The 22,946-nt window shown below is 41.3% G+C and overlaps 1 protein-coding gene across 2 annotated transcripts in view; it reads left to right on the forward strand.

Annotated features, from left to right (window-relative positions):
* Positions 1-2,142: 2,142 nt before the first annotated feature.
* Positions 2,143-22,946, forward strand: part of RABGEF1 (RAB guanine nucleotide exchange factor 1) — a 63,740-nt gene continuing 42,936 nt past the window's right edge. For both annotated transcript variants that reach the window (XM_069485726.1, XM_069485727.1), the window contains exon 1: positions 2,143-2,157. The gene's annotated coding sequence lies outside the window, so the exon portion shown is untranslated. The remainder of the gene's footprint in view (positions 2,158-22,946) is intronic.

Genomic DNA, 22,946 nt, shown 5'->3' on the forward strand with positions numbered 1-22,946 from the left:
CCTCCTGAGTAGCTAGGACTACAGGCTCAGCCACCACACCTGGCTAAGAAAGAATCAATTAATCCTCACTTTAAAAATAATGAACAAAGACTGAGAAATTAGGCAACCTGTCCACAATCACAAAGGCGACAATGAGAGGAAGCAGAGAAGGGACCCCTCTTAGGGGCCTATAGAGGGGGTGGGGCCCAAGCATGGAAATAAAGGAAAATCTTGAACCCCTTCAAGGGATGTTCCAGGCACCTAGCTAGCCTTGAAGAGTGAATGGGCAACCTGATGAGCAGGAAGATAGTAATAATAATGGCCCTTCAAGCAAGCCAGCATCATGAGGTGTTTTGGTTCCCTATGTGAACCAAAAGATGGCAACTTAACATGTGTTCTTGAGTTGCTTTTCAGAAACTCCCACTGGATGGAAAATGCAGATAAGGGGGAACTGAGGAATTGAACTCTGACCACCTTTCTTTGCTCTAAGCTTCTCCCTGAGGGGCCAAGAAAGTCAGATTCATTTTAGCATTCCTTTCTGCGAATCCAAGAATCCCTGAATGCACCTGTGACCCGTAGGCCCCTGCTTCAGGATATCCCGCCTTTTAGGCCCAGGCCAGTATATAACCTATGTGTACTGGTTTACACTTTTGCCTGCAACTTCGGCTTTTCTGAAGTGTACCCCTGCTTTTAAAATCCCTTGCTCGTAAGCCACCCCGGAGTTCAGGTCTTGAAATGTTAGCTTCCTGTTCTCCTTGGGTGGTGCACCATACAATAAAAATGCCTCTTTCTCCCACTGCAACTCTGTCAGCTTCAGTGTCTAGCTTTGCCATGTTGTCGAAACCTGAAGGGGGTTTTGGCCTAGGTCCAGTTGCTCCTGGCACAAAGACCCAATTACTGAGACAACGAGGATTGTCAAGAAAAGAATTTTTTACTTTTTTCCCCCCCAAAACTCCTATGTTGAAAGGGAAAAGGGATTTTTAATAGGACAGATGTCTTTTCGGGAGACGGGGAGAAGCTGCAAATTCATCTCTCCAACTAAGGGACATCACGGGCTTTTAAAGGAAGGGCCACAAGCTCTGGGGCATGTAGTGGTGTAACTAACAAGGGGCTTTTTGAGTTGTGGGGGATGGTGAATCTTGGCCGAGGAAGTCTGCCCAGGGGCCTTCAGAACCTCAGCTCCTTTGTCTTGCAGAAAAACCACCATTTCTGGAAAAGAACTGAAAAGATCAAGTAGTTAGTTAACGGAGAGGAATATAAAAAACATACTAGAGTCACTGAAATTTGTTCACGGGGCCAGTTACAGCCGCTCTGAGCAAGTGGACCCCAGTTTAGTTCTGTAGCAATTAGAAAAGCTGAGATTCTAATCCAGCTCTGCCTCCCAGACACAGCACATTACTCTTTCATTTCTTTCACCTGCTGTGACTGCATTTTATGCCACAGATGGCATTCAGGATGCAGAGTAGTCAGTATTTAGCTACTGTTTTAAACATTCCTGAAATGTGAATCACGAGGACTGGATTCCATTTGTGACACGGCCATTAGCACTACGTGACACTGACTAATTTAACTTCTGTGTCTCAGTTATGCTCAGCTGTGAAAACTGCTTTTGGATCAACCAATCTAAGATCCTGTAACTCGAACACTTGTAAAACCCTAAGATCTAAGATCTAGTTTCTCAAGGGGCCTCCTTCCCCACGCCGCCGGCCCAGTGACTCCTCTCTCCCGCAGGCTTTTCGGCCTCCGCCGCCCAGTCGCCCAGCAGCCCGAGGCCTGGGCGGCACCGAAGGGCAGTGTCGCCCTTGGGCTACTGCTAGTCTGAACCCGGAAGCCGGCATTGAGGAAAAGATCGGGAAACGCCGGCTTCTCCGCGGCTCCAGCGCGCCCCAGCATCAGCCCAGAGGCCGCCCTCCTCACTTGGCCCTCCGGCGCTAAGGCCGCGCCCACCCAGCTCGGCCTCTTTGAACCCGCCGGCACCCTCCCTCACGTGCCGAAGGCCCCGGAAGTGACGCACGCGCGTGCGTGACGTACGTGCGCCGGCGGCGCCGGGGGCGGGGCGTGAGAGGGAGGGCGGGCGTGAGGGCGGGCGTGAGGGCGGGAGTGGACTGGCCAAGCCCAGACCTACTCGAGCGACGCGGGGAGGTCGGCGGTCCCGACGCCGGGGGAGCGGCAGGCGAGGTACGGAGCAGACGGACGGGGGCCGAGGGCGGCGCGGTTCTCAGCTCCGAGGGCGGGGCGGCGTCGGCGTCTGGGCGGGGGGCTGCGGGGTAGCAGTCCGTGCCGTCCAGCCGGCCGGGGCCGTTTCGCGTCGGTGCCTCCTGCGCTCCCCTGTCCCACTCCCCGGCCCCGGCAGCGCGGCCCTGCCGGCCCTAGGCCGTCGCCGGCTCCCTTAATCCTCTTAGTGCTCAGCCTCCCCGTTTTAGACACTCGTTGCCAAGTTCTCCACGGCCCGGCCGAACTCCGACGGGCTGACGCTTGTCATTTCCTGGCCGCCTCCTGCCACCCGTCCACCCTCCCGGGATGGTTCCCCTCTGCCCGCTCCCACCTCGCCGTCCAGTGCACGGAGTCCGAAGGGACACCTGTGGTTGCGGCCGGTCAGGTCGTGCCCAGGGCCCCTCCGAGGACCCCACCAGAACGCGTCTGGACTGGAGGCTCCGACCCAATCCAGCTGTCCGTGGCGGGGGCGCCGGGACTTCACAATCTCGCGTCTTCGGTCTTGGGGGACAGAAACGTCCTGGAGTTGGGAGGTGCTGTCTTTCGTGGCGCGGGGATTAGTAGACTGTGGTCCTAACTTCTACCCCGTGGTTGAGGACGAAGTTGTGGGCTGGGGTTAGGGACAGAAGTCCCTGCTTCCAAGCCGTCTTGGAGGAGAGCCGAGGTGATGCCCATCACGGAAGTTTGGGAGAGAGCGAGGAAAGGACCCAGCCTCTTTGGAGGCTAGGTCATAGACAGCTGGTGGTGTCTCAGCGCTGGTGACCAATCTCTGTGGTTGGGAAATGTGTTAGTGGGCGCCAGTGGGCTCGTTTTGCCTTTTAGATTAGATGTGAAATTTTGCCAGGACAAGTTTACAGCATCACCTGGGGAGTAGGCTTTTTGGCGGAAGAGATTTTTTTTTTTTTTTTGAGGTTAAAAATATAGTGCTGTTTTTCCCCGTGTAAGCCTAACCCCGCTTAAGAAAAAGCTGGTTCATTAAAATTGTACCATGAAAGCTTGCCAGTGATGCAAGAAGATTTGATTATATTGTTAATCCATTTAATGATAAATGACATCTAACTTTTAAGAGTTACCGGTTCTTGTGCCGAGGATTAAGAAGTGCAGGATTTGAATTTTTATTGACCTTCGAAGCAGCCTTTTCCCCCCCTGGCTTCTAGAAGTTAGCTAATTCAGGAGAGGGCGACAGCAAGGTACTTTCAAAACAGTGTGGTAAGTGGTGTGAGCTAAGATAGAGCACTGAGGAGCTGGCCATTTAGGCCATCCTGATGGATGTGGAGGGTGGAGGAAGGGATCAGGGAACACTTTCTGGAAGTGTTTTGAAGAATGAGTTAGCATTCAGACTAACAAGGTTGGGTGGGAATCCAACTAACAAGGTTGGGTGAGAGAGGGAGGAACTGAAGGAGAGCAGGCCAACTACAAGGAGGTGTGTATCCTATTTCCTTTACTTGTGTCAGTCTTTGGTTAGAGACACAGAATTGCAAACTTGACTGTGAGTTTAATTTCTGGTGCACGTTTTTATTGGCTGGAAAGCAAACATCTCTAACAGAGATGACCCATCCCTAAAATGTAGGAGATACCTGTGTAACCTAACACCTGTGATTTCAGAATGCTACCAAGTGGTTTCTTAGCCCATCAATAAAGTTACCACACTAGAAAGAAGAATTTCACAGTAGAGGCCAAACATTTTGATAGTCTTAATAAATGCTCACTTCTATCATAAAGCACTGTAGAAACATTGTTATTTCATATGACTGAAATGCCTTTAAATAATCTAGACTATTGTTAAACTTGGGAAACAACAGTTGACTTCTCATTATTCCACTTAATATTAACTTGTATTTTATATGTTTGGTGTTTGAATAAAGTGCTTTAAGAACAGGTTGTACTTTTATGGTGCTGTTCGGAAGTTCCCTGTGAAATTCTTGTTTTTGATGAAGTTATTGTCAGTGAGGGAGTATAATATTCATTGTATAGTAGAACATTTTCACTTTGTTTCTGGTAACATAGCTCACTTGTTTATGGTCACCATGAGGGCCAAGAACTGTGATTATGATCAATTAATTAGATGTTAAAAGTCAAAAGTTATGAACAGAATAAATATGTGTTCATGAATGGGTAAAATATTACACACTAAAGAAGTCTTTTTTTTTTTTTTTTCTTGAAGGAGTTGTAAGCTTTTTATTTTCCCCAAGTCACGGCAAGGAGATTGCTGAAATCCCAGCAGGAATTTAGCAAGAATTTTGGGGGCCCTAAATTCTATGCTGTCTCACCTTAAGGAATGGTTGGCAGCATCCTCTATTCTAGACACAGAACATCTCGGGAAGGAGTTGTACAAAAATCTTATGAACCACTTTTGAAGCTTGTATATTCAGTTCCCATTTAAAATAAGTATTCAACTGTAACTGCATTTAAGGTGATTTGGTCTATATTTTAAAATTAAAAATGGCTTTTGGGGGATTTTTGCATAGGGATATATTTATAATTTTCTGTGTTCCACAGTTAAAAATATATAATGAAAGTGTTTTATTTTTGTAGTTCCTCTGTTAGAATTTTCTAATTTTAGGCATAGTATTTGCTAAAGCACTTTCAATTTTCCTTTAGAAGGCAATTTCGACCACATAAAAGAAAATGCCTTTAGAAATTGAGCTCATAAAATGTTTATTAATGGAAGAAAAATATCTTCTTATTGTGCTATAATTTTTTAAGTGGAATATATCATTTTCTTATGCCACATCTTGTTCCAGAAAGGATTCATAATGACTTACACAGATACATGCAACATACTGTTGGTAACATACAGAGATAAGTGGGTGATGAATTCAGAACTGAAGATGAAAAATTAAGATGGAAACGGGAATGCGCTCTGTACACAAAATACTTGGACTGAAGTCTTAAGTATTTGCTAGAGAGCCACAAATTTGGCTTTGCTTTTTTGGTAGCCAATTCAGAGAGAAATAGTATCAGTTACATGGTTCAGTGACCATATGATAAAAGATATCAATTTCTTCTTTGGATTCCTAAAGACTGCTTGTAGTGAGAGACTCCTCAGCTATTTCCTTGGGTAAATACAGCATGCATTTCAAAGGGCTATGTGTTGAGTTTTACTTTATGTTTTAGTTAAACTCCTCCTTGCCTCATTGTGTAGGTTGGTGACATAACGTCAAAACATAATTCAGTAAAAGCAGTTCTGGTGCCTGCAAAATAATGTGATCCAAGTACTCAGATCTCTAGACTGATTTAATTTAAGGATCTGTTTTAGATTATCTAGATAAGTAGGTAGATTGCACATTCTTCAGGCTACCTTCCATAAATATTTTCTCAGTAGACCTTTTGTAATGAATTTATCAGCAGTGGGGTTTGAGTTTGTGCTTCTCCTCAGGTTCCTCAAGTACATCTATTTTGTGTTGTTGATTAATCACGAAGCCATGTTTTAACAGGCATGCTTTATCATGAGGGGGGAGATATAAAAATGGAAGGATCTGACAAGGGCACATATTTGAATGAAAGCCACCTCACCGCCACACAGAAATGGGCTGAGGGAATACCAAACAACAGACCTAAGATTCATGTCCAGAAGTAGGTTTTGCGAAGTGAACTCCAGCACAGAGAGCATTGGCTTGAAAAGCCCAGGCATATAACTTTGTTTTGTTTTTTGGTGGGGAGACAGGGTAGGGTCTTGCTCTGTTGCCTGGCCTAGAGTGCAATGGCATCATCATAGCTCACTGCAACCTCAAACTCCTGGCCTGAAGCCATCCTCCTGCCTCAGCCTCCCAAGTAGCTGAGATTACAGGCACACGCCACCACACCTGGCTAATTTTTCTGGTTTTTGCAGAGATAAGATCTCTCTGTTTTGCTGAGGATCATCTCCAACTCCTGGCCTCAAGCAATCTTCCCACCTTGGCCTCCCAAAGTACAGAAATTATAGGTGTGAGCCACCACACCCAGCCATATAACTTATTTTTAAGATAGGAACAAATCCACTCATCTTAGGTGAAATGTCCAGCAAGTTTTATCTGTATTTTGCTCAAACTAAAGTTTTCCTTTCAAAAAATAATAGTTCAAATTTATCAAATAGTAGCACAGGCCAGGCACTATGCTTACAGAGGGAGAATATCCTTATTCATCCTTACTCAGTAAACAGTGGGTGGAACTGTCCTTGCCTAAATATAGTTATGTAATGTTGTGGTTCCTTAATTGCATTTCCATAAAGCTTTTGACATTGTTTTTTTTAAATGTGTTCCTGAAAAATGAGTTGGGCTAGTGACCAAAGTTTTGAATAGGATATTATAAGAAGAACACAAATAAGAAGTGTAAAAACACAAAACAGAGCCAGATGCCTGTAGTCCCAGCTACTCTGGAGGCTGAGGTGGAAGTATTGCTTGAGGGCAGGAGTTCAAGGCTGCACTGAGCTGTGATTGCACCACTGCATTCCAGCCTGGGCTACATAGCAGGACCCCATCTTTAAAAAATTTGTGAAATACAAAACTGTAGCCTAATGAAATAAAATGTCTAAAATTCATCATAATTGGTGTCTCAGGAATTAATATGCCTGGCTCCTGTTTAGCAAATTGGATTACATTTTATTTGAGTAAATTTATTAACCATTGCAATTGGGGTTGTAGTGTGATAAGCATGTAGATTTTGTTTGTCTGGAGTTTTAAATGTATGGTCATGAATGAGCACATTTTAATTCCATTTATGAGAAATAATCAGTTGGCAAAGTGCTTTCATACCCATATGTTAACTGCTGATGCTTTTACAAAACTTCATTGTGATGTTACCAGCCGCAGGATGTAGAATGTCTTGTGACAGAGACAATATTGAAGTTCAATGTTTAAGTCCTTCAAATATCAGCTATATTAAGTAGACTCTAACCGCTTTCTCCCAAGAGCCTGCTTTTGATTTTAGACATTTTTGGAAGAAATTAGGGACACAGCTTTTTTGTCACCTATAAGAGCACTTTTAGGTTGTAGGCTATTTTCTTAAGAATTTTTGCCTTTTCAGTACTTCAGTCTAGTAACTGAACAAGTTAAAAAATAGATACACATATGTTTTTCAAGCACTATTATGTATATAAATATATTGGTATATTTGTATAAATACACGTAAAATGGTGCTTGAGAAATAAGTTGAGAGTCTTTTGAATTTAGGGTTCGTAGATTCTCACAGAATCACTGATCAGCTGGTTGGATTCCAGGTCCAACCAGTTCCAGTCCCAAACATAGCCAATAATGGTTATGATAGTGATTCTGCCATTTAGGTCAGTGGAGTGCAAAGATTTCAGTTTCATTCTTCAGTGAATGCTTTACCTGTGTTTGAAGAAGGAGAATATGAGTACTAGAATATACTTTTAAAAGAGACTGAGACAGGAGGATGGCTTGAGTTTAGGAGTTACTAATTCTTAGGTTTACTAAATAGAATTGGTTACAGCCAGTGTTTTGCATTGAACTTCAAGGCTATTTAGCAAAAGTATTCTTAGCTCCCAGTGATGGCTAATTTCTAACCACTTGGTTCACTTGGAGTTTTTATATCCTTCTGGTGGATTAACGCTACTACCCTCTTTACTCTCTAGTAATACTTTCTGCCTTAAAGTCTGCTTTGTGTATTAGTATATCTTTGCTAGCTTTCTTTTGGTAAATGTTGTATGTTGTATATCTTTTTCCTTCCTTAAACTTTCAAACTTTATTTGTCCTAGAAAGCATCATGAAATTGTATTTAGCTTCCAGGAAAATAAGTTTTCTTTTTGATTTACCTGGGGTTTTTTTGGATTTTTTTTTTTTTTTTTTGCCTTTTTTTGAATGAATAATTATTATTATTCAGTATTTTCTCTCTAGTAACTTTTTAGTTATACATTCTTTTATTATTATTTCAATGGTTATAATAGAGATTATAACATACATCTTTGATGTATTACAGTCTGATACAAATTATAATTTTTACCACTTCCCCAATAATGCTAGAACTTTAGAAAGTAATCCATTTGTGTTCTGCTTTCTTATTAGTTTCACCCATATATATTTTAAGCTCTCTAAGAAATTATTGTTTTGTATAATCACTACTTATATTTACTTACATTTTTATTCTTTCCATTGCTCTTCTTCCCTTTCTGCATTTCTTTTCTTGTTTTTAAGAGATGAAGTCTCACTATGTTGCCCAGGCTGGAGTGTGGTGGCTGTTTGCAGGCAAGATAGTAACGCACTGTAGCCTTTAACTCAAGCAGTCCTCCCATGACAGCCTCCCACGTTGCTGGGACTCCAGGCACACACTGCTGCCCTTGGCTCGGCTCCCCCTTCTGCATTTCTGTGTTTCAGTTTGGGGTAGGATAATTTTCCTTTCAGTTTGAAGAGCTAGCTCCCCCTGCTATTTCTTCCAGTGCAAGTCCGCCCATAGTGAATTCTTTAATTGTTTTTGTTCATCTGAAAATGCCTTTATTTTTCCTTCATTTTTTAAAGGAAATACTCACTGAGCAGTGCTTTCTAGGTGGGCAGTTATTTCTTTCAGTACTTTCAAGTTATCTTCTGGTTTTATTATTTCTGTTGAGAATTTAGCTGTTAGTGTTGTTTCTCCTTAGAAAGGTGTCTTTTTTTTCCTTTGGTTGCTTTTGACAGTTTCCCTTTGTTTGTTTGTTTGGTTTTTGTACCATTCCTTCAAATTTCTTTTTGCAGGAATGGTACAAATGAAAGAACTTAAGTGGATGTTTTGGTAGAACTTACAGAAAAGGTAAAGGAAACCCCCACAGGTATGCACTGCCTGGGTGACCATGGAAGTCACCCCGGGGCTATGGGGAAGTTAGCCTAAGGCTTAGCTCTTATTGTCACTGTCTCCCAGGGTGTGCTTATCAAAGAGATACTCCGCCATGCCAGATTTGGGGGCCCTCATCTTTCGCAGGTTGGTTACATGGTCACCCAATTCTTTGATGGATTTCACCTGCTCGTTCAGGTAATATGTTTCAATGAAGTCTCACAAGTAGGGGTCATTTTTGTTAGTGGCCAGTTTGTGCAGTTCCAGTAGTGAGTGATTCGCACTTTTTTCCAAGTGTAATGCATACTCCGTCACATACAGCCTGCTCTCCCAGTAATCATGGTATAGTTTCTGGATATCCTGAAGGAAGAGTCACTCTTTGTTTCTGGCAATCAATATTTAATTATAATATATCTTTGTGTAGTTTTCTTATGTTTATTTTGCTTGGTGTTCATAGAGCTTCTTGAATTTGTGGGTTAATGTCTTTTCCTCAGTTTAAAAAATTCATTTTTCCCTCTCAGTATTGCTTCTGCCCCCATTCACTCTCTTCGCTCCTTTTGAGACTCCGGTTGCGTACTTGTTAGACCCTTTCACAGTGTTTAACATTCTCTTTGTACTTTTTCCCCTGTATTTTCTATTATTTTTTTCTCTGTGTGCTTCTGTTTGGGTACATTTTACTGACTCAAGTTTCAGCTACCAGTTCTCTCTTCAGTGTTTGTTCTGCTGCTGTTAAATCAACTCTTCAAATTCTTAATTTTAGTTATTATACTTTTAAGATCTAGACTTTCAATTTGATTCTTATAGATTTCATTTCTCACATGTAATCTTTATATATTTTCCCCTATTTAAACATTTTTATTTTTACAGTACTTTGAGTTGCTGTTTTGTTTCCCTATTTGTGAAGACATACTTGTCATCAAATAGATCTTTCTGTTAACATCAATGCGTAGATCATCTGAGCATCTATTTCTATTGTCTGCTTTTCCTTTTGGTTTTTGGTTATATGAATGCTGGGTATCGTGAATGAAGTAAGGCTCTGGATAATGCTATTCTTTCTCAGAGAGGAAATCACCCTTCCTTTTGCTAGGCAGGTAGAGTGGGGGCTGACCGCCTAATACTGGCGGGGACTGAGCTGAGGGTCGAGGTTGTATTGCAGGTTGGATGAGACTTTGTTTCCCTCCGCTTTGCCCTTATTCCTAGCAAGTACCCATCCAAGGCTTCCAACTGATGGTCTTGTGCGTTCACAGGGGTTCTTCCCCAGCAGTGGGTTTTATACTGTAATATTTGTCTCTTGAGAACAGTGAGATTGCTGAAAATTTCACTCTTGATTTTCAGAGGCTTTCAATTTTGATTTGAAGCTCTCACTGTGTAGAATTTGGTAAGTGGCTTCAGGGGAAAACCAGCCTTGTGTTAGGCCCAGGTCTTCAACTCTTCTTTCACTGGGATCTTTTTTTTTTTTTTTTTTTTTTTTTTTTTGAGACAGAGTCTCACTTTGTTGCCCAGGTTAGAGTGAGTGCTGTGGCATCAGCCTAGCTCACAGCAACCTCAAACTCCTGAGCTCAAGGGATCCTGCTGTCTCAGCCTCCCGAGTAGTTGGGACTACAGGCATGCACCACCATGCCCGGCTAATTTTTTCTATATATATATTTAGCTGTCCATATAATTTCTTTTCTATTTTTAGTAGAGATGGGGTCTCGCTCTTGCTCAGGCTGGTCTCGAACTCCTGAGCTCAAACGATCCGCCCACCTCGGTCTCCCAGAGTGCTAGGATTACAGGCGTGAGCCACCGCGCCCGGCCTCACTGGGATCTTATTTAGACTCCTAAAGTCTTGACTTTTATCTCTTCCCAAAGCGCTCTTGTGGTTCCTCTGCCTCAGCGAAGTCTGGCTGCTTCTCCTTTTACCTGAGAATCAGCAAATGTACTTGGGGAAAAAGTGGCTGCAGAATGTCATCTCATTTCTCTACTGTTCTTCTTTTCCAGAATCTAGACCCTTCTAGTGTTGGTTGCTTCAGCAGCTCTCTAACACCTTTAAACAATGATTTTTAAAATGTATCTAGTTTTCCTAGTTCTCAGCAGGAGTGTTGGTCTGCCACAAGCTACTGTATCATATTCAGAAAAGGGAGTCTCCCACTAGGAATGAAGTCATGAGAAGAAATGAATCTTTCCGTAATTGTGGTGCTTTATTTATAGCAGTGGTCCTCAAAGGTGGTTCCCAGCAGTATCACCTGGGAACTTGTTAAATTCAGATTCTTAGCCCTTTCCCCAGACTTACTGAATCAGTAACTCTGGGGAGAAACCCAGTACTCTTGTGTTTTAATAAGTCCCCTGAGTGGTATTGATACATGCTAAAGTTTGAGAACCATTGCTTTATCAATTAGTTGTTTGCTATTTAATTTTTCACTCTTACCTTCACTGGGCTCTGGGGAGTGGTACAAGGGACAAAAGTGAAGAAACTTTGTCTCTGCAGGTACTTTGTCAGTCTTCTGAATGATCATTTGATATGTTTAGAAGACATTAAGTATTCACTCTTCCTGGCACTGTGATTAGTGCCTATGAACATGGAGTGGACATGTAAGCAAGTAATTGTAATAGAACATGAGATTTATAATAGCTGTGTTTATAAAATGCTGTAGGGGCCGGGCGTGGTGGCTCACGCCTATAATCCTAGCTCTCTGGGAGGCTGAGGCGGGAGGATCGTTTGAGCTCAGCAGTTTGAGACCAGCCTGAGCAAGAGCGAGACTCTGTCTCTATTAAAAACAATAGAAAGAAATTAGCTGGACAACTAAAAATATATATATATAAAAAAAATTACCCAAGCCAGGCCTGTAGTCACATGCCTGTAGTCCCAGCTGCTCTGGAGGCTGAGGCAGGAGGATTGCTTGAGCCCAGGAGTTTGAGGTTGCTGTGAGATAGGCTGACACCTCGGCACTCTAGCTCGGGCAACAGAGTGAGACTCTGTCTCAAAAAAATAAAGTAAAATAAAATGCTATAGGAGCTAGAGAGAATTATTCTGTCAATGGGGAAGATGGAGTCAGATATTAATTGATGTTATTTGAACAGAGTAGGATTTGAAAGTAAACAAACAGAAGGGTATTCTAGGTGTGTTCATAAATACAGTGACCATGCAATTCATTATACAAAGGAGATCACTTTTAAGAATCAGAGCGGGGATACTTTTATGCCAGGATGACAGGCATAAGCCAGGACTGTTACTTGCTAACTGGGGTATATAATTGCTCTATTTGTAAAGAACAAATGATGCTTTGAGCCCAGAGTTCTGTGTCAATTTGTGGAAAGCTCATCTCTTTTAATTATTTGTACAGCTTACAACATTCTAACTGGACAGTGTGTTTGTTTCTTAGGGTTGCTGTTACAAATCACAGGCACACCTCAGAGATATTGCAGGCTCAGCTCCAGACCACTTCGATAAAGCAAATCACCTGAATTTTTTGGTTTTCCAGTGGATATAAAAGTTACAGCATTATTTCTAAAAAACAATGTACATACCTTAATTTTAAAATACTTTATTGCTTAAAAAAAATGCTAACAGTGATCTGAACCTTCAGCGAGTTGTAGTCTTTTTGCTGGTGGAGGGTCTTGCCTCAGTTTGATGGCTACAGACTGGATGGTGATTGCTGAAGGCGGGGGTGGCTGTGGCAGTGTCTTAAAAAGCAATGACGTTTGCTGCATCAGTTAACTCTTCCTTTCACAGAAGGTTTCGCAACATGTGATGCTGTTCGATAGCATTTTAGCCTAAGTGGAACTTCTGTCAAAATTGGAGACAGTCCTCTGAAACCTTGCTGCTGCTTTATCAACTAAGTTTATGCTTCAGCAGTGTTCACAGCTTCTTCACCAGGAGTGGATTCCATCTTAAGAAACCACTTTCTTTGCTCATCCATAAGAAGCAATTCCTTATCTGTTCAAGTTGGGTCATGACATTGCAGCAATTTAGTCTCATCTTCAGGCTCCTCTTCTAGTTTTTTGTTTGTCTTTTTGTGTTTTGTTTTTGCTATTTCCACTACATCTGAGGATCCTCCCTCCACTGAAGTCTTGAACCTCTCAAAGTCATCCATGAGGCTTGGAATCATCTTTTTCCAAACTTGTATTAATGTTTATATTTTGGCCGCCTCATGAATTATGAATGTTCTTAATGGCATTTAGAATGGTGAATCCTTTCCAGAAAGGTTTCAATTCACTTTGCCCAGATCTGTCAGAGGAATCACTATCTGTCTCCCTCAGAGCTCTTGGGTGACTAGGCGCATGGTTTATGAGCAGTAACATTTTGAAAGGAAATCTTTTTTCTGGGCAGTAGTTCTCAGCAGTGGGCTTAAAATACTCAGTCAGCCATGCTGTAAGCAGATATGCTGTCATTCAGGTTTTGTTGCTCCATTTCTAGACCATGGGGAGAGTAGATTTAGCATAATTCTGAAGGGCCCTGGATTTTCAGCATGACAAATGAGCATTGGCTTCAACTTAGAGACACCAGTTTTTATAGCCCCTAATGAGAGTCAGCCTGTCCTTTGAAGCTTTGAAACCAGGCAGTAACTTATCTATATGAAAGTCCTAGATGGCACCTGCTTCCAATATTGAAGGCTGTTTTGTCTGCATTGAAAATCTGTTGTTTAGCGTAGCCATCTTCAATAATTTTAGCTAGATCTTCTGAATAATCTGCTATAGCTTTTAGCACTTGCTGCTTCAGTTTGCACTTCTATGTTGCAGAGATTGCCTTTCCTTTTTATTTTTTTATTTTTTGAGACAGTGTCTCTGTTGCCTGGGCTAGAGTGCCATGGCATCAGCCTCGCTCACAGCAACCTCAAACTCCTGGACTCAAGCGATCCTCCTGCCTCAGCCTCCCGAGTAGCTGGGACTACAGGCATGTGCCACCATGCCCGGCTAATTTTTTCTGTATATATTTTTAGTTGTCCAGCTAATTTCTTTCTATTTTTAGTAGAGATGGGGTCTCGCTCTTGCTCAGGCTGGTCTTGAACTCCTGACCTCGAGCGATCCACCTGCCTCGGCCTCCCAGAGTGCTAGGATTACAGGCGGGAGCCACCGCGCCCGGCCTTTTGTTTTTTTTTTGACAGAGTCTTGCTCGGTTGCCCGGGCTAGGGTACTGTGGTATCCAGCAATTTTTTTTTTTTCCTATTTTTTTAGTAGAGACGTGGTCTCACTCTTGCTCAGGCTGGTGCTTCTTTCCTTAAACCCAATAAACCAACGTCTGCTAGCTTCAAACATTTCTTCTGCAGCTTCCTCACCTCTCTCAGTCTTCATGGAATTGAAGAGCGTTAGGGCCTTGCCCTGGATTAGGCTTTGGCTTGAGGGAATGTGGTGGCTGTTGGATCTATCCAGACTATTCACATTTTCTCTACATCAGCTATGTAGCTGTTTCCCTTTCTTAACATTCATCTTTCAGCCTATCTTGGCTTTCAGCCTACCTTCCTCACTAAATCATTTCTAGCTTTTGATTTCAAGTGAGACAGGTGACTCTTCTATTCACTTGAACACTTAGAGGCCATTGTAGGGTTAGTAATTGGCCTAATTTGAGCATTGTGTCTCAGGGATAGGGAGGCCTGATGAGAGGGAGTGAAACCGGGAAAGGCTGGTTGGTGGAACAGGCGGAACACACACCACATCCATGGATTAAGTTCACCCTATTACATAGGTGCTATTTCTGGTGCCCCAAAACAATTACAATAGTTAACGTCAAAGATCACTTATCACAGGTCATCATAACAGATTTAATAATTATAATGGAAAAGTTTGAAATATTGCGAGAATTACCAAAGTGTGACACAGGCACATGTGAGCACATCCTGTTGGAAAATGGCGCTCATAGAACTTGCTTGACACAGTGTTGCCACAAACCTTTGGTTTGTAAAAAATGCAGTATCTGTGAAGTTCAGTGAAGAGGTATGCCTGTACCACAAACTGAATGGCTTAAAACAACAGAAATTAATTTTTTCAAAGATCTAGAGGCCAGAAGTCTAAAATGCAGGTATCATTAGGGCCGAGTTCGCTCTGGAGAAGCTGGTTGCTGGCAGTCCCTGTCATTTCTTGGCTTGCGGCTGCCTCACTTCAGTCTCTGTCTCTCTGGCCACGTGGGCTTCTTCCCTCTGTGTCTGTGTCTGTGTCTGCCTCTCATGGCCTTCTGATACAGACACCTGCCATTAGGTTTAGGGCCTACCCTAATCCAGTATGGACTCAACTAATTTCATCTGCAGAGAGCTTATTTCTAATTAAAATCCCATTCACAGGTAGTGGGGTTAGCACTTCAGCCTATCTTGGGGTGACACAAGGCAAACCACAGCAGATGGGATGGTTTTAGTAGCTGTTGAAAGTTTCTGGAGTTTAATTGGCTTAAATTTTCATTACTTCATACCATTTAAGGAATGTTCGTTTTTATTGAAAGCTGGAGTTCATACAGTGATTTATCTCATCTTATGAATATATTTAATATTCAGAAAAATATGTTTCTCTACCAGTAACCACAGTTTCAGTGTGCCGTACAGATTACTTTTTAATTTTTGCTATTTTTTATTGTTTCATTTTGTTTTGACATTTTCAGATTTCAGTTTTTCTGTTCATTTTTTCTTTTATTTCTTTCTCTTTCTTTCTTTCGTCTCACTGTGTCACCCAGGCTGGAGTGCAGTGGCGCAGTCAAAGCTCACTGCAACCTTGAACTCCTGGGCTCAAGCTATCCTCCTGCCTTAGCCTCCCAAAGCGCTGGCACTACAGGTACAAGCCACCACACCCAGTTAATATTTTTCCTAATTTTTGTAGCAGCAAGATCTCCATATGTTGCCCAGGCTGTTCTCAAACTCCTGCCTTGGCCTCCCAAAGCGCTGGGATTACAGGCCTAAGCCTCCACACCCGGCCAGTTTTTAAAATAGCATATGAGCCTTAGTTTTGTTTTGTTTGTTTGTTTGTTTTTTGAGACAGTGTCTCACTTTGTTGCCTGGGCTAGAGTGCCGTGGCGTGAGCCTAGCTCACAGCAACCTCGAACTCCTGGGTTTAAGCAATCCTCCTGCCTCAGCCTCCCAGGTAGCTGAGACTACAGGCATGCAGTACCATGCCCAGCTAATTTTTTCTATTTTTAGTAGAAACGGGGTCTTGCTCTTGCTCAGGCTGGTCTCGAACTCCGGAGCTCAAGTGATCCACCCACCTTGGCTTCCCAGAGTGCTAGGATTACAGGTGTGAGCCACCGCGCCTGGCCTGAGCCTTAGTTTTTTACGTCTAGCAATTAGTCAAATGTTCATAAGTGATGTGGTTGATGTGGATTTTAATTTTGTTTTAGTTTTGTGGTAGCCCTTTTTCAGTATAATTGCCAGTCCAGCTCAGCTAAATATCATTTAATCTTATGTTTTAGATACAAGGCACTTCTCAAAAGCTTAAAACATAATACAAATATTTATTTGATTGTTCCATCTAACAAATCTGAATAAATACATTTTTATCCAGGCAATTGCCTTTTGTAGTTCTGTCTTTATGTATGTGTGCGTGCATGTAACGGCAAATGGTTAAGGGTAAAACGGCTGCAGCAAAGCTAAAACTAAAATGTAACTTTGGGGAAAAAACCTTTAATGGTAGAGACCACTTTATGCATTGCAATTTGCTGTTATTTTCGATGGAGTTAGAGAAATGATTTTTGATCAGTTACTTATCAAATAAATTAACTATTTGGGGAACTGGCTGCTTCCCTGGAAGAAGGTTAGAGAATGGGACAAAATAGACTAGACTAGCCAGATTATCTTGTCTGTAATTTTGAGCTATTGGCCTGGGGAATGGCATGCTAGTATTTGAGTCATAATTTTGCTCAACTGAAGAGGGTGTGAGTTAGTACAATAGAAGATTGTTGTCTAGACCTCATTCCTTAAGAATGTTGCTCTGCTAGCTCTGTTCATTCCAGCAGCTAGAAACTCTACATTATATTCCACTGGGTTGATTGTCATTTGGAATTATTTGGGCAGGCTAGTGTTTGGATACTTTGTTTTGTTATATTTAATATTGAAACTCTGACATTGATTCTCTCTATGACATTCACATTCATTTTGGAAGCAGTATATTTAATCATACGAAAGTTGGTAAAACTTTAATTACAGATTGCAAGTGCTGAGTCTTTAACTATGTTGTTTTCATCACATAAAGTTGAGGACTAAGATAATATAAAAAGTATATCTATGAATCAAAAGAAAAATATTAATGATGTAGAAAAATGAAGAAATAACATGAACAGGTAATTTCTTCAAAGGAACTATACTAGTGCCAATAAATATATATAAAGATGATTGACCTTATTAGGAGAATGCGCATTAAAACAAAAAATGGTTTCTTTTTACCTGTCAGATTGGCAAAAATTAAAGGTTTATAATGCTGTGTTTTTGAGGATGTGGGAAAGTAGCTTCTCTCATGCATGTTAGGTGGGCACATAAATAGGTACAACCTTTATGTCAGGTCAGTTTGGTAATATATGCCAGAATTTTAAATGCACATACTCTTTGGCATCCCATTTCTGTTTCTTGGAAACGAGTCACCTTTTGTGAATGCTCTGCTCATGTTCTTGTCCTGCATAGCTATCAAAGATTTACACATTCTTTTTGTTAGTATTATTTCTAGATATAATAAAATACTTCATTGTTCTGTTTACTTTAAATTTTTTTTTCTAGTCTTTTATTTGCCCTGTTATTTTGGCTACAGCTGGGCCTTTAAAAAATTAGTTATTTCAATTTATAGATTCAAATTTGGATTTTCTTGATTTTCCCTGTAGCTTGTAAGCTTAGATAACCCTCACCTCGTTAGAAGTTTTATAAATATTTAATTTTAATTCTTTCCACTTTTCTGTTTATCTTTAAAAACTTAACTTGTTTAGGATACTTATAATTAATTTTGGTGCTATCAGATTAGTGACCAGTTATTCCAATACTGTTTATCAAAAATTTCCCCTTCTCCTTCTAATATTAAATTATTTTTATGTATTATATTAGAGTTCTTTTTTGAAGTCTGGCTATCCTGTAGTGATTTACCAGGTTTGTTCCTAAATTCACACTTTTTTTTTTTTTTTTGAGACAGGCTTTCACTTTGTAGCCTGTGCTGGAGTGCAGTGGTGTCATCATAGCTCACTGGAACCTCAGACTCCTGGGTTCAAGTGATTCTTCCTCATTGGCCTCCCAAAGTGTTAGGATTACAGGCGTGAGCTATGTACCTGGTCCACACTCTTTTAACTAGTTTGCAAATAAAAATTCAGAAAATTAAATTAATTTAGGAAATTAAAAAAAAAACTAGGCTGTTTATTATTGCTGATGAAATATGGAATCATTTTGTTGAGTTCCAGAAAGTCTTGTGGGATTCTTATTGTCATTTGTAGTAAACTTATAAATTTTGGAATGTTTGCCATTTTTATAATATTTTATTTTCTCATACTGTGTTACGGTATGTCCTACCATTTTTTCAAGCCTTCTTTCTCTCTCTCAATATTTTTATGTAGATCATATAATTTTCTCATTAAAATATTTCCTAGGTGGTTTTATATATTGATACCATTACTCTTTTTATATTTTCTAAGTTGTTATTCTTTGGCTATTGTAAGGGTTCCAGTGGCTGGGCTCAGTGGCTCACACCTATAATCCTGCACTTTGGGAGGCCAAGGCAGGAGGATTGCTTGAGGCCAGGAGTTTGAGACCAGCCTGGGCAACATAGCAAGACCCTGTCTCTAAAAAAATAAAAATTAGCCAAGTGTAGTAGAGCACTCCTATAGTCCCAGCTACTCAGGAGGCTGAGGCAGGAGGCTGACTTGAGCCAAGGAGTTTGAGGCTACAATGAGCTGTGATCACAGCACTGCATTCTAGCCTGGGTGACAGTGAGACCATGTCTCTTAAAAAAAAAAAAAAAAGAAAGAAACAATGATCTGAGTAGTATGTTTAACTGTCTGTTGGTATACATCTGTCCAATTATAGATGTTTATGAAAAATTTTAGGTGGGATTTTTTAAAAAAAACTTGGGATAATTACAGATTCATAGGAAGTAACAAAGATAGTACAAAGAGGTCCTGTGTATTCTTCACCTAGCTTGCCTGAGTGGTTACATCTTACGTAACTACAATACAACATCAAAACCAAGAAGTTAATATTTGTGCAATGTATACATATAGTTTTATTCATATTTTATCACATATGTCGATTCCTGTAAGCATCACCATAGTCAAGATACTGAACTATTCCATTACCACAAAGACCTCCCTCATGTCAATCTTTTATGGTCACACCCTGTGTTGGTAGTCCCCAGGATTCCCCAGGTTTGGAGATTGAAGGTCTCACAGGATTTATATACTCCTGGCTGTGGCTTATTACAGTGACAGGATGCAAAGCAGGATCAATAAAAGATACTTGTGCATTGAGCAGAGTCTGGAAGGCACCAGCATGAGATTTGAAGAGTCATCTCCCAATGGAGCTGCGCAGGATGCACTTAATCCCCCCACAGTAAACTGCAACAAGACTTGAAGTGTTTTTGGTTAGGGGAGCTCACTGAACCCTAAGAATCTAGGATTTTTTTTACTGGAGGATGATCACATAGTGCCTTCATGAATGACTGACCACCATTAATACAACTTCAGACCTCCAGAAGGAAAGCAGGTGTTCACCATAAGTCACCCTGTTTGCACAAAATATCTAAACAGGCTGGAACAGTGTGGTTCGATACTCCAACTGTACAAACACTTATATCAGCATGTGGGGGTATTACAAGATGTTAGTTCCTAGAAGCCGGCCAAGGGCCAGTGACACAAGTAGGCCCTCCTGAAAATGTGCATGGTTTGAGCAACTCAGGCCTGCTGGGTTAACTCTTTCCCTGCACCCCTGTTTTTCCCCACTACTTCCGTACCTCCTACCATTGTTAACACCTTAAAAGTACTAATTTGTTCTTCATATTTACAGTTTTGTCATTCAAGAATGTTGTACAAATCAGTATATGACCTTTTGAGATTGGCTTTTTTTTTCATTCAGCATAATGCTCTTGATCATCCAAGTTGTTTATGTGTTAATAATTTTTGTTCTTTTTTACTGCCAAGTATTCTATTGTATGGTTGTACCACAATTTATTTAACCACCCAGTAGATACTTATTTTTCCTTGTAAAGTTATTCACATATATAATTTTAAAATAGTGGTTGATCAATCATGGAAGGGAAGAGATTTTTTGTATTTATTAAGCCTTTAGTATGTATCCTTGCTTTATAGTCATTTTTTTTTTTTTTTTTGGGGGGGGGGCGGACAGAGTCTCACTCTGTTGCCCAGGCTAGAATGCCGTGGCATCAGCCTAGCTCACAGCAACCTCAAACTCCTGGACTCAAGCAATCCTCCTGCCTCAGCCTCCAGAGTAGCTGGGACTACAGACATGTGCCACCATGCCCAGCTAATTTTTCCTATATATTTTTAGTTGTCCAGCTAATTTCTTTCTATTTTTAGTAGAGACGGGTTCTCGCTCTTGCTCAGGCTGGTCTCGAACTCCTGAGTTCAAGCAATCCTCCAGCCTCGGCCTCCCAGAGTGCTAGGATTATAGGCGTGAACCACCACGCCCGGCTGCTTTATAGTCATTTTAATATTTGATCTCTACAACAACCTTATTCATTCAGTTATTCATTTTTCTTTCAGTGACTATTTGAGCACCTATGACATGCAGGTACTATTTGAATCACTAGCAAGATAGCAGTAAAGGAAAACAAGGTCTCTGTCCTCATCAAATAGCATTCTAGCAGTGAAGGAGACAGACCAACAGATAAGTAAATATTTATTAGAAGTAGGACATGGAGAAACAATGCTGGACCCAGGGCAGAGGTGAGGGTTGGGTAGATTGGGGTAGGTGGGACTTCAGATAGCGAGGCTAGGGAAGCCCTTTTCTTTTTTTTTTCCTCTTTTTCTTTTTTCATTTACAATCAGTCTTTTCCTGAAAAGGGAAGTCCTTTTTGAAAGTATGACATGAAAGCTGAGACCTAAATGATGAGAAAGAAACCACCATATGCACAGCAAGGGGCACAGCATTCTACGCTTTGGGCCAGCATGTGCAAAGGCCCCCAAAAAAGAGAGGAATGGAAAGGAAGCCTGTATTAGTTTTCTATTGCTACTATAACAAATCACCACAAAATTAAGCAGCTTAAAACAACACTTATTTATTATCTCAAAGTTCTGCAGATTAGAAGTCCAGGCAGGCTCAGCTGGATATTCTGCTTAGGACCCCACGAGGTCAAAATTTAAGTGTCAGCCAGCCTGGGTTCTTATTTGTATTAATAGGTGATAGAGAGAATCTGCTTCCAGACATATTCATGTTGGCAGAATTCAATTCCATGAGGTGTAGGACTGAGGTCCTCATTTCTTTGCTGGCCTTCATCTTCTAGAAACCGCTCACATTTCTTGGCTTATAGTCCCCTCCAGCTTCAAACCCAACAATGTGCTTTGACTCTCTCTGACTTTACATTCTGTCCTCCTCTTCTGCTTTTATTTATTTATTTATTTATTTATTTATTTATTTTGAGACAGAGTCTCACTCTGTTGCCCGGGCTAGAGTGAGTGCCGTGGCGTCAGTCTAGCTCACAGCAACCTCAAACTCCTGGGCTCAAGCGATCCTTCTGCCTCAGCCTCCCGAGTAGCTGGGACTACAGGCATGTGCCACCATGCCTGGCTAATTTTTTCCATATGTATTTTTAGTTGGCCAGATCATTTCTTTCTATTTTTAGTAGAGACGGGGTCTTGCTCTTACTCAGTCTGGTCTCGAACTCCTGACCTCCAGCGATCCACCCGCCTCGGCCTCCCAGAGTGCTAGGATTACAGGCGTGAGCCACCTCACCCAGCCTCTCTTCTGCTTTTTAAAAAGACAACTTTTGAGGTTTAATTCACCTACCATACAATTCACCCTTTTAAAGTGCACAATTCAGTGGCAACCATTACCACAGCCAACTTTGGAACATTTTTATCACCTCAAAAAGAAACCCCATGCCCTTTGCTATCCCCTTCTCATTCTCTCCCCTCTGCACAGAGTAACCACTAATCTATTTTCTGTCCTTATAGATGTTCCTGTTGTGGATGTTTGTATGAATGGATTTATATAATATGTAGTCTTTTATGACTGGCTTCTTTCACTTAGCATAATGTTTTCAAGGTTCATCACGTATAATTACTTTTTTCCTTTATATGACCAAGTAACAGTCCATTTTATGGATTTCTCCCATTGTGTTTATCTGTTTGTCAGTTGATGGACATTTGGGTTGTTTCCACTCTTTGATTCTTATGGATAATGCTGCTGTAAACATCCACGTTGAAGGTTCTGTGTGGGCATATATATATATACATATATATATATTTCTCTTGGGTATATGTCTGGGAATAGAATTGCTGGGTTAAAAGCTCACTCTGTTTAATCACTTGAGGAACTGCCAGACTTTTCCACAATGGCCCTACCATTCTACATTCCTATCAGCAGTGTATGAGGCTTCCGGTTTCTCCAGCTTCTTGCCAACACTTGTTAGTTTCTGACTTCTTTTTCTTTTTAGAAACAGGGTCTCACTCTGTCACCAGCAGTGGTATCATGATAGCTCACTGCAACCTCGAACTCCTGGGCTCCTGCCTCAGCCTCCTAAGTAGCTAGGACTGCAGGTGTGTACCGCCACACCTGGGCTCTTTTTTTTTTTTTTTTTATTATTAGTGGAGATGGTGTTGGGGTTTCACTGTGTTGTCAAGGATGGTCTTGAACTCCTCCCCTCAAGCAATCCTCCCACCTCGGCCTCTTAAAGTGCTGGGATTTTAGGGATGAGCCACTGCTCTTGGTTATTTTCTGACTTTTTGATCCTAGTTACCCCAGTGAATGTGAAGTAGCATCTTAGTGAGCGTGTGTTTGTTTTGCATTTCCCTGGTGACTAATGATGTTTAACCATCTTTTCATGTACTTTTTGACCATTTGTATATCTTTCTTAGAGATATGTCTACTCAGATCTTTTGCCCATTTAAAAAATTTGTATCTGTCATTTTATTA

Source organism: Eulemur rufifrons, chromosome 14 (genome assembly GCF_041146395.1).
Source record: "Eulemur rufifrons isolate Redbay chromosome 14, OSU_ERuf_1, whole genome shotgun sequence".
NCBI classification, from domain to species: domain Eukaryota; kingdom Metazoa; phylum Chordata; class Mammalia; order Primates; family Lemuridae; genus Eulemur; species Eulemur rufifrons.